Below are 16884 nucleotides of genomic sequence, written 5' to 3'. Positions count from 1 at the left end.
CTGCTGCTCCGCTGCTAATCTCCACCAGACTCAGTGTGATAGACTTTGAGGAGCCAGACACGAGTTTACACAGAGTGAATAAATGATCGTGGTTCAGAATTCAAGAGGAACTATCATGTAAGCGGTTGTGTAATGCATTCTTGTAGCGGAACAGTGAGGGCTGGGGTATAGTCGGTCAGAACGTTTATGGGGATTACAGCTCACATTTTTGTCTTTCCTGGAAGACATTCATAGTGTCGCACTTGGTTGTTCACAAGAAAAGTGACAGAAGACGGTTGTGTCAAGAATGAAAAAAGAGAGCTAGAGAGAGAAGTTGAAACTCTGGCTCATTTCTCACCTTCACACAGAGCTGGCCAAGTGGGTGTAAATCGTTTGGGAAAATACAGAAATGGTCCGACACGTTCCCCCCCCCCCAATCCAAGATCAGACATGACCTTCTGATGGAGTATACTGCCCCCTTAAAGGGGAACTATACCTATTTTCAAAATTCATACATTATCCCTTTGGTCTGAGACAGTCCAAAATAATTCGTTGACATGAGCAACCAAACCAAAAAACTATAGGTTTTGTGTACAATTTTAAGCATAGTGATCCAATATTTCATAACACAATGCTGCTTGTATTTGATTTTAATGTATGAACCAGGATTTAATGCAGTTTCTCATTATTCACACTAACAATTTATCAAGAGGAGTTTTGTGCCCATGTCTACAGTAGCTCCAACTGCATGGCCCAAATGATTGTCCTTGAGAAAAATATTCAGTACACTACGCTACTCAGTGGTCATTACCAATAACAAGATCGATGTTCTCCGTCGACATAGCCCACAGCAAGGATACACTACAACAAGGACCGTGGGAGGGCGCGCTATTGATTTAATGTTAATCAGACAGCTGCAGGTAGCCACGAGGGGATTGAATCATACTTGAGAATAGAAGCACTATTGATGGGCTCCCAAAATCCAGTGAAGCATCTGTGGTATTGACAGATCACAGATCAGTGTTCCCTTTTGAAGCCTCTGCTAGGAGAGCTCCCTCCCTGGAACAGCCCCAGGATCTGAGATCACTGGGTTAGGTAGCGCTTACCAGTGCAGGATTTGCCCGAGTGATTCACACACAGCTCTCTTTGTTACACTCACACTAACATGCATCCACACAACAACTAAAAACCCACACAGATGCAGGGATTCATCCCATGCATGCATCAGCAGCCTACTCACCTGTCAATCATGGCTTCCGCTTCTTTAGAAGGAGAGGCAACACTTTCCTCGGATTGTCTCTGTAAAATGAAGGTGTTTCACATTTGCTTCTCTCTGAATGCCTTGTGGGGATATGAATGTAGATCTTTCAGGCTTGAATAATAAAAGTGTTTGCTGTCAAGGCCTTAGCTGTCACATAGTCTAATTCTGATCAGCTTTGCTCGTGGGATGGAGACAAATTGGATGAAACAAGCCCCCTTAATTAAGCAGTGGATGGATGTCGAAGCCATACTGAATGCTGTGTGGGCAATGGCAAAATCTCGACATTTTCAGATGCCATTTTCAGATATTTTACATTTATTTTAGCTCCCCGGGTTGTTTCTATGGGAGCATTCTGTTTCCTGCCCGTCTCAGACGAGTAGTCAATGTTGGCAGTTGACATCATTTGTACGAGATATCTTTGTTCAATTAGTGTATTCATCAGCGTAATGAATACATTCTTGTAAGGAAATCACAGTACAGAATAAGGGGACGTTATTGTGCAGTCTGCCTGAAATTTATTGAGTTCAAATCTTGAAGGCAAATGTTAGTTGGAAATAAAAGTTTACCATGTAAATTCTAATCGGATTTTTTCCTCTTCTTAATTATTACAAGGCATTTGCATACATAAACCAATGTGCCAAATATAGTTAAATTAGAAAATAAAAGATAATAATTGCATTTCCTACTGTTTTTGTGCTCCAGCACCGTCTCCCAGAGGAGTGTCCTCAGCTGTTTTTACTGATATGCTGCTGACACGCCGGGGACTTCACACCGTACTCCCCCACACACAACACTATCCTCTAACACGCATCCTCCAGATATATCACATTCTGCCACATTGAGATGATGCATGGATATCCATCATTACTGTGTGACCGTCAAAAATAAACACACTAACACCCTAACTAACATGACAGATAGCCTTTGTTACAGCAGTTTTATTGAAGAAACATACTGTTTCATGTAGGCGTAGCCTTTGTTTAAAATGTGTATATTTCCACAGACTATGCTTTTATAAAAGTATGGACCTGTGTAAACTTCTTCGCACCATTAATACTGTTGTAGCTTTTACTCAACTGTCACTGTCTCCATGTGGTTAATAAACAGAACGAGGCGCAGCACCCGCTATGATTCAAAGCCTTGCAGGAACTAGATAACATCAAGTGTACTGCAAGATCTTTATCAAGCTTTTCAAACGATTACTTTTCAAATGGGCTTTTATTCTGAAATTTCTGAACGATCAGTGTCTGTGGCTATTCAAATCCAGTTGGCAATATTCTTTTCTTTTTATGTTGAGGCAGCACACTGCAAACAGACACAGAGGTTAGTGAGTTCAGGATGAAGACACTGGGTTAAGAGTTAGAGGCAAATCAACACTGTAGCGGGCGGATGAGAATGCAGCCCACCTTTGGGATAACAACAATGGTGGCACACTTATAGTTGCCTCTTATTTCCCATTTGTAATTATGCCGTGCCCCAAGCGCTCATTATGATGCAAACGTGTGTCATATGAAGCAGTATTGCATTTTTGACAGACTGCATTCTCAATTGTGCTTCAAGGGAAATGTAGTTTCCTCCCGTATAACACTCGCAGTTTTAAACATGTAATTATCGACGTGAATCAAATCAAAACAAAACAAAAAAAACACACAGCTTCTTGGTTAGGTTTAGTGACAAAATGATGGTTTGCCTTAAAATAAAAATGTCATTTTACAATAGATGACAAAACGTAACAAACAATGTTACTGAATTAGTCTCCAAATTGTGTAACTTTCTCTTTTACCCTCTGAGTGCACATAAAGTACGTTAATAGCACCTACATGTCCTTGCATGGAGAATACTGAGTCAGCAGTGGCAACAGAGGATTCGGGCTTGTATCTTTTGTGTGTAGTAATTAAACTGTAATTGAATTTTGCTGCGCCCGCTGTGTACTAAGAGATTTTACTGTATTAGCTTAAACCTCAGGTGGCCTTTGTGTTAATCAAGTCCAATGTGGATATTTCATAATCTCAACCAAACCACGAAAGCCCTAGTTCCAATTACAATGCTATGACGCAGCACAACAACTTTGTCAATAACTGTGGTTGATATGATCCCCCCCCCCCCCCCCCATCAGCATCAGCCTTCAGTAGAGATGTGCTCCACTGATTACCTCTGCTTTTATTGTGGTTATGTTTTGAATAACAATGTAGTTGTTAGCAGGGATACTGTACAGTAGATATATATCGAGGTCTATTGTATTCACCATTGAAAGGAGTCACTGTGGGGAAATGTTGTTCATAGATCCTGGGTGTTTTAAATACATTTAAAGCAGCAACAACAAAAGGCTTCTCTCTCAGCCAGTGCTGCTGTATTTGAGACGGTTTGATTCTGAAGATGTAACAATGAAGATCTGATTTTAAGATCTGCAGTGAAGCAGTTTCAGGGAAAACTAAAGACAAATAACAAGGTTAGATCCATTTCATTTATCAAGCAATTTGAATGCCATACAGTCCGACCCATTTCTCTTAAAACTGCCTTTAGCAGGGACAGACGGACAGGGAAAGGAAAGACTATGGGGACCATGCAGAGTATTAACTTGAGGAGTGTTGGAGGCTTTATCTCCAGTGTGGAGAACACAAGGAAATCTTCCTTCTGATCGGCACATTTGAATATGCTCTTCGAGAATAAATTATTCTGTGTTCAATGGAAGGCCAAGGACATTTAAAGCTTTGGAAGTACTGCATATTTCGAAGAGTTTGTAAGAAGCTGTTTCTGTAGAAAAGCAAATGGTATTCCAGCATTCATGATACGAAACAAGCCAGGGGAGAGCTGAGTCGTTAGAACTGAGGAAATGGAAATAGCATGTTATACTTTGTGTACCCTGCAGCTGAAACAATGTTAGAAACATTATGTAGGATGAGATGAAAAAATGAACATGCTGATTTAAACCGTCCAGGAGAGCTGCCATTATATACGATGAATATTTTCCCACTGTATATAAATAATATATATTTTGTATTATTGGCGTTGATGTTCGAGAGAAAAACAAGGCAAAAACAAATGAGATCCTGAAATGTTAAGATCTGCCTTTAGCCGGCTAACCCCAAAGCTTTTATACGTGCTTTTTCAAAAGGTGCAGTTGTGATGTTTTGTGGAAATGGTGAAGGCAGCGTAAAGGCGATTAGTTTCTGTTTTTTTTCTATTTGGCCATCACCTTTTGGCAACTGACGAGGAACTACTGTTTTTTTCATGTGATAAAGAAATGTATTTCTTTTCCCTGTGAAAACATCAAATGTCTTCTTCCCCCAGTAATACACTCTAATACAGGGGTGTCAATCTCATCTCCACTCTGGGCCACATCAGCATCACGGTCGCCCTCAAAGGGCCGGTTGTAACTGTAAGACTGTATCACTAACTTCTCCCCAACATATTGTTAAATAACTCTCTCTGCATTATTATAACATAAATCATTTTAATTGAGGGTTAAGAAACCCACATTACTCTATCAAAGATCAAACTATTAAAGAAAATAACAAAGACAAATATCAAACACAAGTTATGACATTAACTTTGTTCAAAGCTGTTCGTGTCACCTCTCTGCGTCACTAATGTTCCTCCCTGTCGTCGTCCTGTGCATGGCAGCTACATCACTGAGAGTCAGGTCTGATGAACATGGATAGATGCTCTGTGTCCGTGTTGTCTGTGCTTTCATCAACAGATAATGAAGAAGACGAGTACCTGCTCGTCTCTTAGCTAGCTGTGTTGTTAGATTGCTGCTAGTTCATGAACTCGGTGTGCGATGGTGTTTCTTCACAAACTGACGTTTGTAAAAGTCTGTATCTGGTCGGAGCTCTGCTCACATCCTTCAGCATGCACTGGGCTGTAGCTGTGTAACTATATTCTGCTGTGATTGCAGTCTGCCTTTTAATTCTTGGACAATTTGATGTTTTTCTTGGAGGCTAAATTTAGCTCCGTGTTTGGTGTCAAAATGCCGACGTGAATTGTATCCTTCATCACCGACACGCCTCATAACACAGAAGACAGACCCGTTGTTCTCCTTGAAGCACAAACATGTATTCGCTTTCCCATCTTTCGTTACATTTTCTTCCCTCTGCATCAATTTTTCTCTTCGTGGACATTTTGGGATTATTTGTGATCTTTTTCAATCGTTGGAAAACCTCTTTTCGGGCTGTTGCCTCTCCTGTCCACCTGTTGTGATAGTTTTAATGTCGGTACACAGACAACATGCTATCTCATAATTTCGACCATGGGGATACTTTTATTTTCAAGTCAAACTTTTTTTTTTTTGCTGGCGGATTCGCGGGCCACATAAAATAACGTGGCAGGCTGGATTCGGCCCGCGGGTCTTGAGTTTGACACGTGTGCTCTAATATATGGTTCTCAACATTGACATTACAATATTCTATAAGTGTATCATTACTTTTATTAACTTGTGACCGCCATGAACACCTTGATAAAGTAGCTCTAATGGGTCTGTAATATCATGTCGATGATCAATCTATTAACGCCCGACTGTCAATGGACACATAAAGCCAGGGACTATATTGTCCTGGACATCGTATCATTTGGTTTAATGGTGTTTGTGCCGATTAGATTTTCACTGCAATCAAAATGATATTGATCTCAAACACTGATACCAACATATGGCATCAGCCAGTGTAAAAAAGACGCCATTGAGTTGTCCTTGACGTCTTTCAAGAAATAAGTACGTTGCATTAATGTCCCCCTTTTGGATGAAATCAACGGTGGTCGTGTATGTGGCTCACAGATGCCGCAGGTGCCCCATCTTTGCTGGTGCCCGTTCACCGGCCATCGCGGCTTACCCCCTGGGGCAGGGATTCCCAAAGTGGGGTGCGCGCACCCCTGGGGGTGCGCGAGCTGCCTCTAGGGGGTGCGCGAGAGGAAAAGTGTAATGGCGGTCTGATGGTGTAATAATATTAAATATAAAAAAAAAATTTAATTTTAATTAAAAAACTGTCAGGTGGGACATCTGAAGCTATCAGTCATAAAAGAGGAGAGGGACAGAGAGAGAGAGAGAGGAATCGGAGGCGAGGGGAACGGAGAGGTGCGTTGGGGAGAGACCGGGAGAAGAAATCGAGTCAGAGGAAGATGAGACGGAGGAAGGGATTGCACAGACAAATCGGGAGCACATCGGCCCATCGCGGAGTCAAGGTGAAAAAGAGGAAACGAGAGTGAGCATCAGACTGGGAAAAAAAGATTGAATATGATGAAAAGTATCTGTGTCTGGGCTTCACTTGGATTGCCAACGCAGATTCCCCAAAGCCACAGTGCGTGGTGTGCAGTGAGGTTCTGGCTAACAGTCTGAAGCTCTTATTTACGTCGCCACCTGAACACCAAGCATGCCAGTGCAAGTCAAAAGCCCCTTACATTGTTTATATCGAAATTGGAGGAGTTACAAAACAGCCAAAACAACTGCAGTCTCATTCATGTGTTGGTCTATAAATGACGCACTACGGGCTTCATATCTGGTTACAGAATAGCGAGAAAGGGGCTACCGCACACAATCGCCGAAGACGTGAGCTTGCCAGCTGCCAGAGAGATGGTGGAATGTATGATTGGGGAGAAAGAAGCAAAAAAGTTGGACATGATCCCGGTGTCCAACAACACTGTGTCGCGCCGCATCGATGCTTTGTCCGAAGACATCCTGGCTACATTAGTCGCTCATTAATTGTAAATTAAATGTGATAATCTGCCTCTGAGCCTGTGCGTGTGTCCTCACATCCTGATTGCTCTTTAAAAGTGACGCCTTGCGTCACTGAAAGTTATTGAAACTTTGTTGCAGTGTTTCAGGGCGTTTTCACACCTTCAGTTCGTTTGCTTTGTTGCAGTTGCTCCTTTGTTCGGTTTGTGTTCACACTGCAACATTTAACAGCGGACTAAATCTTGTAAACAAATGCCACGCGCGAGCAAACTGTTCTCTCATTGGTCCGATTGTTATGCGGCTATGAAGGCTTAAAAGGCTCTGTTGCTTCTTTATTTATTTATTTTTATTAATGGGGGGGGGGGGGGGTGCGCGAACCCGGTCGGGATGTAGAAGGGGGTGCGCGGCCTAAAAAGTTTGGGAACCGCTGCCCTGGGGTGTTGCAGGTGGGTTCAAATAAATGTAAATAAGAAGCTACTGCAGATCAGACTGTGGTGATTGCAGTCTAAAATGATGATTGTGAGGATTTTATTTTCATATCGTTATGCATACCGAGATATCCTTACTTTAAGATCACACTGCCTTCTGCATTTGCACTGAACTTCTCTCCCGAGCGGAAATTGGTACCGCCGGACTGTTGCATGTGGCTGTAATTCATAGGAGATGGGGTGGAATTAACGAGACGTCTCCAAAATGTCAAGTGAATTAGAGGGAAATCTCCACTGCATATTAAGAGTAATTTATCTCGGCCGAAGTGAGCGGTCCACGTGGCGCCGCCGCGATCCTGAACATCCCAAGCATGTTGCAATATGGCTCCATCATCCATCACGAGTCAACTTGACGGCACACAACGTGTCTGCCTGACTTCCATGACCATTAGCCTCTGAGCCCTCATTGCCCGTCCCGCTGTGTTTCCAAGTGAGCCAATGCGAGATTTTTGTTCCAAATGGTGATCCATCAATGACATTATTCGTAGAGGTAACATTTCACCATGCTGCCGCCTTTTGTTGCGCGGACCTCTCTATGGCAAATGGACATGCATTTATGTGGCGTCTTTTGTAGTCTCCCCACCGCTCACAGGGTTTCACACCACATGTCAACATTCACGAAGGTGCCGGCCTCCTGAGCTACAGCCGCATCAATTCAAACAGTTGTGCTAACCCCTTGTGTGCTGGGATATTATCAGATTCATATTTATTGTTTATTAACTAGCTATATGCTTAGCATTAGCAAACATGTCCGTGGTGTCCGCAGCCATCTGTGCATGCCTCCGTCTGGGAATACAACCCAGACTTTACTTGGCCGCTTGAAAAGAATGGAGCCATCATTAATACCATTAGTAACACCGGTGCTATTCCTGCGACAAGTTAAAATGTCTGCTGTGAAAAAGCTCTGCGTGTGGGTATCATTGGTCTTTTCAGTGAACCAAATAAATGAGCAAATCAACAATCAGACATGCACTTTGTACATTGTTGTGAACAGTTTTAAAAAGAATGTGTGACCTAGTGTATTTATCATATGTTATTGGGGTTTGAGTGTCGCAGTACACTAGTATTGACGATAACCGTGACATTTCAAAAGGAAATTTTGATATTACGTTTTAATACACATAATATGTAAAAAAAACATTTTAGTTATGGTTACAGACTCTCCCTCCACCTCCCGAAAGTTAAAGCTGAATTTCACTGATAGCATTACTATCATTTGTTTTCAGACTTCTTACTTGTGTGGTAAAAATCTAATATTATGACAGCCTGGGGCCCCTTAGTGCAATGGTAATATTACATCGTCGCCCCATCACACCCTCCCCTCCCGCCCCGCTGAAACATAAGAATATTCAGCAGTGCTCCTATTACCAGACATGTAGCTCAAGTAGGTGCCCACCAGCTGGAGCAACAATAAGCATAATGGAGCCTATATCTAATTTTCTCGGTCCTTGTAATAATGGAGGGTGAGGCTGTTTGACTCCAGGCAGCAAGGCCCCTCAGAGATTGACAAGGAAGTCATTTTGCGCTGCTGATCTTATTCGGGGTGTCAACAGCCGGAGGGCTTGTTGTCAGCAGTTTCCATATCCCCTTTATTCAATGGTAGAAGACGGCGTTGGAAGTTCAGGCAAAGCGCGAACACAGCCTCGTTATCATTTGAGGCATCTTTGTGCTCTTGAGAAGCTGCTGAACAGGTATTAGCATTAGAATGTGTTTCCCCCTGCATCGTGCATATGAGCTGTTACTCATCCATCCGGGTCAATAGGCCGAGTGGTTTTTGTCTGACTTAGATACTTCCAACAGAGAGACCTTGAACACTGATTACTGAATGTACTGGTAAGCCATTTATAAATGCTTCAACATCTCTTGACTCTGTATCTCACATACAGACAACTTCCACAACAACAAGTTCCACTCAAAGTCTATGCAAACAACGTGTTTAAAAGTAACAGTCGGAGGGTGACCCACTGTTGCCCTTTTCTGTCTCTAACTTTTGTCTCCCACTTTTGTCCCAATGTTTTCCCCAGCTCCTTGTCTCTCTCTCTCTCTCTCTCTCTCTCTCTCTCTCTCTCTCTCTCTGAGTGGAAGGAGATGTGCGGAGCTGCAGGAGCGGAGTTTTGAGAGCGAGGATTAACGTGTTTTTCGACATTTTTCTTCGTTGGGTAATGTTGGGGATGATAGTGTAGTGTAGTGTGGAGGGTTCACGGGGTTTGTGTGCACTTTTAGGGACGTTGTTTGGGGGTGTTTGTAGCCGATCAGCGCGAGCTGTCGGCGGCTAGGCGCCGCCATGAGCCTCATTGATTTGACCAGGAAGCACGGGGTGCGGATCCCGCCGCGGTTCGGGTGTTCGGTGGAGGAGATCAGTCTGGCAGTAGGTGAGCTTGTCGGCCACAGCAGCGTGAAGTCCGCAGCACGGATGAACAGCGCTGTGGTCGTATTCTTAGATTGCGTAGAAGCTGCGGAAGTGGTGGCGGAGACCGGGGTCGAGGTGGGCGAGCTTTTCCTACCCGCTTACGCTCTCAGCTCACCGGCAGTAACAGTCACCGTATCGAACGTTCCTCCGTTCATTAGGAACGATGACATCATCAGAGAGCTGGCCAAACACGGGAGGGTGGTGTCTCCGGTTAGGAGAATGTCCTCTGGGTTTAAGTCCCCGCTGTTAAAACACGTAGTGTCTCACAGGAGACAGGTCCGCATGATCCCCAGCAACAGGAGCAGGGAGGTGAATCTCGTGTTCAAAATCACGGTAGAGGACTTTGACTATGTCATTTTTGCGAAGACTGATGATTTTAAATGTTACAGCTGTGGGAAAGAAGGGCATATGAGCAGAGAGTGTCCCGGGAAAAACGGTTCTCATGAAGACCAGAACCAGAAAGGCACTGAGGAGGAGGGCAGAGGGGACAAGCAGGACGGACATGAGGGAACAAGTGGAGCTCAGGAGGCGAGGATGGAGGAGACAAGTGTGGCCCAGGAGGCGAGGGGGGAGGAGACGGGTGCGGCCCAGGAGGTGAGGGTGGAGGAGACAAGTGTGGCCCAGGAGGTGAGGGTGGAGGAGACAAGTGTGGCCCAGGAGGTGAGGGTGGAGGAGACAAGTGTGGCCCAGGAGGTGAGGGGGGAGGCGATAAGTGTGGCCCAAGAGGTGAGGGTGGAGGGGACGGGTGTGGCCCAGGAGGTGTAAGATATATGGTCAAGCGCCTTCTCAGCCGGAGACTGAGCCATGCAAGGGTAGCGGAACACTCAGTGGCCCGGTCGACTCCGGCTCCCCGTAGTCAGACTGCATTGCAGCCGGCTCCTGTTCCTGTCACCTCTTCGCCGCAGCTAGCTCCGGTTCCTACCGCCTCTGCGGCACAGCTTTCGCCAGTCCCGGCCGCCGCCGTCTCCGTACCGCGGCGACCTCCAGTCCCGGCCGCCGCTGTCTCCATACCGGGGCGACCTCCAGTCCCGGCCGCCGCAGTCGCAGTGCAGCAGCGACCTCCAGTTCCCGCCGCTGCCGTCCCGGAGCAGCAGCAACCTCCAGGTCCCGCCGCTGCCGTCCCAGAGCAGCGACCGCCAGTTCCCGCCGCTGCCGTCCCGGAGCAGCAGCGACCTCCAGTTCCCGCCGCTGTCATCCCAGAGCAGCAGCGACCTCCAGTTCCCGCCGCTGCCGTCCCAGATCAGCAGCGACCTCCAGCTCCCGCCGCTGCCGTCCCAGAGCAGCGACCGCCAGTTCCCGCCGCTGCCGTCCCGGAGCAGCAGCGACCTCCAGTTCCCGCCGCTGTCATCCCGGAGCAGCAGCGACCTCCAGTTCCCGCCGCTGTCATCCCGGAGCAGCAGCAACCTCCAGTTCCCGCCGCTGTCGTCCCGGAGCAGCAGCGACCTCCAGGTCCCGCCGCTGCCGTCCCGGAGCAGCAGCGACCTCCAGGTCCTGCCGCTGCCGTCCCGGAGCAGCAGCGACCTCCAGTCCCAGCTGTGGTCTCGGAGCCGCAGCTATCCCCGGACCTCGCGGCCGCGGAGCCAGAGCCGCTCTCGGGTCCTGCCGCCGCAGGGCCAGCTCCAGTTCCTGCCGCCGCAGGGCCAGCTCCAGTTCCTGCCGCCGCAGGGCCAGCGCCAGTTCCTGCCGCCGCAGCTCCATTTCCTGCCGCCGCAGCTCCAGTTCCTGCCGCCGCAGGGCCAGCTCCAGTTCCTGCCGCCGCAGCTCCAGTTCCTGCCGCCGCAGCTCCAGTTCCTGCCGCCGCAGCTCCAGTTCCTGCCGCCGCAGGGCCAGCTCCAGTTCCTGCCGCCGCAGCGCCAGTTCCTGCCGCCGCAGCTCCAGTTCCTACCGCCGCAGCTCCAGTTCCTGCCGCCGCAGCTCCAGTTCCTGCCGCCGCAGTCCCAGTTCCCGCCGCAGCGGTGAACTCCCGTGACACTGAACATATGACACATACTGGTTTTAAACAGTCTGTGGGCAGAATTAACATTTAAGAGTCCGTCCATTCTTGGTTAAAGACTCTGGTCTCTCTGGCCACTTTCCTCTTTTTGGAGAACGTCATGTGAAATAACTTCTGTGACTCATGTAGTTCTCTTACTCTTCATTCTCTTTCCTCGTCTCTCCCCTGTGTGTCTAAATCTCACTGGAGTCTGGAAACTTGCCGAAATACACGTTTTTGATTGGCTGAGCAGCATCACGTGATGTGATTTACAACGCATGTAATTGGTCGGTGTGTTTCCTGGACCAGTGAACGAGTGGCCTAAAGGCTAGAAAAGCTGCGCCGGTTAAAATCTAAGTGCTACGCCAACATTTTATATTCTCAATTATCTATCGTTTTAGGTCCAAGGTCCGGATCTAGATCCAGACTATTAGTCTGCCTATTAGTGACCCCTGCTGTAGGGCGTGGCTACCTTGTGATGGACAGGTTGCTGCCTCAGTGTTGTCCGGTCAGGGAAATTATCCTGTTTTCCGTCTTACAACTTTTAACTGTTTACGTGTTTTTCAGTTCATGAAAGTTAATTCTTACATTTTGGTTGCCTAAAAATTTATTTTCAGCGTTCGGTTGTTCTAAACTCTACCCTCTTGTATCACTTCTGGTTGCAGAAACCAAGACGGACAAAATACCGAACTCAAAGCTTTAAAAAACAGCAGTCCACAAACCAATGGGTGTCAATGTCCACTTCTTATGTACAGTCTATTGTCCTTCACCACCACCTTTTGGGCCTTGCTTAAAACTATTACTTAAATATTCGTTGAAGAAGAAGAAGGGGCTTTTTCTCTCTCTTTTTTTTAAAATCACTCGCAACATTCACAGAAGGATAAATCTGAAACATGTGTAAAACTAAAAACAGCCTCAAGAGACTAGAATGCTTTGCAGTCACAAGACATGTTCTGGGTATGTGTTGCAGCTCTGTTTCTTGATCCACTGAAGCCGCTGTTGCTGTTTGCTATTGAATCATCTAGCCACACATATGACAAATTGCTGGCCACAAGCGAATATACCCATTCTTAGGGAGATGTCGAGGCCCTCTGGGAAATGTAGGCAGTCTCTTATGAAAGAGTTTCTCTATATGAGTCAGAAAACCTACTCCATTACCCACAACGTTAGCTTCGCTAGCATCACTAAGAGAAAATGAGGGACCCATGCACACACCACCACTAGCTTTAGCAACATCGTGATCCATGTCTGCACCATCAGCCGCCGTCTGACTTCAGTTGCTCCTCGAGTAGTGTTGTTATGGTACGGCATGGTGAACGTCATTACCATGGTTTTGCACTCAGTGGCCCACGTTACCGCAGTCTTAGAAGAGGAGGAGTTTAGCGGAAGGGTAGTCAGCTGGTTGCAATCTGCAACCACGCTAGATGTCACCAAATGCTACACACTGTCTCTTTAACAATGGTCTCTGGCCAGACTCACACCAGGACGAGCTTACAGTTACAGATAAGGGTTCAGCACTACAATGTATTTATACCCGTTCCAAATAGCCGCACTCCAGTGTCATAGCTTCATTCCCCTGACTCCATCAGGTCTTTCCAAGAACTCCAGATTAACTAAGGCTTCGGATGTGACACATTCTGCCCCAAACACGTGCAGTATTTATCAAGCAAACTAAATGTCTTTGACTTCACAGTCCACTTGTGGTTCATTTTGTTGAGTTGCACATGTTCCAGCCAACTGTTTTTAACTTACAAGCAAATGGTGGCATTATAACATTTTGCCACTGCTGGCCGATTGAATATTGCAGATATATTTGTCCTACAGGGCTGACCGCAAGTATGGTGTTTTCATTGGTAAAACGTGTTGAAATGAGTGAGAAGAAATTATGTTGTGTTGCAAATTCGGTGAAACCTTCCTCATTTCCAATGTCACAGTGACGAACAACTGCTGCACTAAACTACATGCACGGTGACTTAGCTGTCCACAGTCTGGTTTCTTGGGTATTCCTTTCCACAGCTTCTAAAATGAAATGCTGGAGACACTCTCTAGCTGTGCAAGGACTTTTGTGTGTTTGTATCATGGTGATCTTTTATTTATAAGAATAAATCCCTTTGGAAAAACACTGCTCCAGTCCATTGGCCTAAAAAGATGAATAAACAATATTTTCTTTTCTTTTTTTAAAGGCAACGTCTCCAGCTTCTGAATATGACCTCAGTACTGTAAATCCCCAGTGTAGTACCAAGCCAAGGTGAGTTAAGAGGATGCTGCTGGTTGCTGGTTGGTGTTAGTGGTCTGGCTGCACTCACCTACATCGTGCACATTAGATAAGTGGAATGAAAAAAGAAAAAAAGCCAATGCATTTCTCTCATATTTTATTCACATTTGTGGGAATGTTTTTAATGCTTTTATTCTATTTGTTTTAGTCATTTGTCACTGTTGACAAAAACAACTGAACCTTATTGTAAAGGAACTATGCTTTACACAACTCATGCAGTTCAATTGGCAGGAGATCCAGGCTTTTCTGGAAAATAAAAGGTAATTAGGTGAATGTTTTCAGGTTGAGGCACACATACAGTATGCAGGTATCATCAGAATGTTACAAGGAATAGATAGAGCACATCGCAGTTACTGCAGTGTCGAACCACTTAGAAAGGACACATTAAATGCCATCTCTACACATCATTTTGAAATCTAACTCCAGATAAATTCGTTTTGGCACCACAGCGTGAATGATTCTGTTGCTTTGGTGATGTTTTCCTGCAGGTCTTTGATTTGGCACATTCACAGATGAAAATAGAAAAGAAAATAGTTTTTCTTGTAATTGGCATCATGGCTATTATATTGCAGATTTTTTCTTTTTAATACATGCCTTTTTATTAAAATATTGAAAAAGAAACGTGATTTGTTTCCATAATAAATATTAGGTTTAATATCGTTTAATATAATTTTCTGCATAAACCAACCTTACCTGAACCACACTGCTGTTGGTACCGTTTTAATAATTCTGTCCAATCTGTCCGTTTTCAGTCATGCAAAGTCACTTTGCGATGCAGTCAGTTCAAAGTGCTGTTTAACCAAAGCTCTCGGCCTTTATATGCACTTGCTAATTAATTTGTTGAGGCTTGGGTACTCATGCCTTCAGGCTCTTATCCAGTGGCACCTTTCAATTAATGAAAGTTGATTCAACGGAGCGCAAATAGACAGAAGTGTTTTACGCTCGTCTTACTCCCATAGGGCACGACCAACCAATCTTACATTCTGCTTCAAAAGCTTACAACAAAAGTTGAATCTTTGGTATGCTAAGTAATTTGTATTTGTGACGAATCTCCACAAATAAGTCTTTAGCAGTATGCCAGGAATGTGTCCTGGGCCACATTAGCCCCGTTTCTATTGTGGAATTAGAAAATATGATTTGAGCATTTATGTGCAGTTCGATAAAATCGAATCGCTTCTTTGAGGAGGTTTTTGCCTTTGTCAAAAAAAAAAGAGTTAATGTGACAAATGGATTATGGAAACACCTTTGCCGAATACATTCTAATGTCGTAAACATTAAGCTCATATGACTGATCAGCTCTTTCTGCTGTTGGCATCTTCTCGTGTGAATGGTTGTCTTTTTGTTTTGGACAACATGAAACATGGCCAGTACCAGTAGCTGACATGAAAGAACAATTAAAACAAATTCCTGAAGACTTCTCTTCATGTCTGACACAGCCCAGCGTTGATGAATTGTTTGGCTTACTAGCTAAATATATAACTACATGAAAATAAATAAAACATTCTGGGTAATGTTGGAAATCACTGAGCGGGTCCTTCAAAAGGCAGGTGAGGTGAAGTGTGTTCTCTAAAAAGCACATAACATTTTGAACTTTATAGACTGCTTTCAGAATCAAACTCGACTCATTTCAACCTTTATTGCCCATGGAGTTCAAACAACGATCACATATTTTTTGTACGCATCCGTATTTTTGTAGGGGAGGGCCGAAGATCCAATTCCACCTTTTGTACACCAGCTGTGATAATAATTGCAGGGTGAGTACGGCTCTGTCAGTGGAGATGGAGAAGATGGATGAGATATTAAAGATGGATGAGCAATAATTGTGTTGCAGAGCTTGACAAGGCTTCCTGGAGTTCCCCATCGCGTAGTCGTGCACCACCCACTGTGGTTTGAGGCACACTTATAATGTAATAATTTGCCTGGTACAATGTGGTATAGTTCATTAAGTTGTAGAATGCATATTGGTTTTAGATTATAATTAAGAACTGATATGATGAGATGTGTATAGTATTTGAACAATATAGCTTTTTATTTGACGTTTACCAATTAAAAATGGCTGTGAAGTTATAGATTTGGGCTCATTTTGTGCTTTCACTGGAAGTCATTTGTGCCATTTGCTGTGCACACCCTTGATTTGGTTCTTTTATGAGTCGACGGTCCACTTTGAACAGGATTTTTAAGTACTGTATATAGCCTTTCCAGGGAGACGAATTGCCATGAATACATAGTAGTGCATCCCTACCTCAAGATTTTTAAATTACACTGTAACTCACAGCTCTCCCAAATAACTCTAATGCATCAGAGGTCAGAGTACATCTCACTTGTTTTGTCACGGGACATAATGAGGACTCAAGTGCAGACAGTCAGGTGAAGTGAAAAAAGGTTTAATGAACAAACCAAAAAACAAACAGAGAATCCAAGGACCAAACAAGAGACGGGGGGGGGGGGGGGGGGGAATCCGGCAGGACAAGGCGAAACAGGCAGACTGGGAAACCGGGAAGAGGACGAGCAAACCGAGCAGGTAGGGAAACAACACAATGATCTGGCAGTGGGTGTGTGTGTATGTGAGGCAGGGGTTTAATAGTGAAGAGGCAGAGTGAGCAGGTGAGTGTAATGAACTGATGAGGTGAGTGTGACTGGCAGGTGCACTGAATGAAACTGATTAGGTGAGTGAGGAGCTACAGAAAGAAACAGAACACACAGGGCAAAGCCTGATCGTGACATGTTTTCTAAGAGTGTCATCAATCATTTCCAATCTAAAAGGATGACTAACGTCTAGGTGAAATTCCAAAGAGGCTAAAAAAATGAATTTGCCGATTGTCATTATGACATTT

Source organism: Melanostigma gelatinosum (genome assembly GCF_949748355.1).
Source record: "Melanostigma gelatinosum genome assembly, chromosome: 8".
NCBI lineage: Eukaryota > Metazoa > Chordata > Actinopteri > Perciformes > Zoarcidae > Melanostigma > Melanostigma gelatinosum.
Note: the sequence above shows the minus strand (reverse complement) of the source record.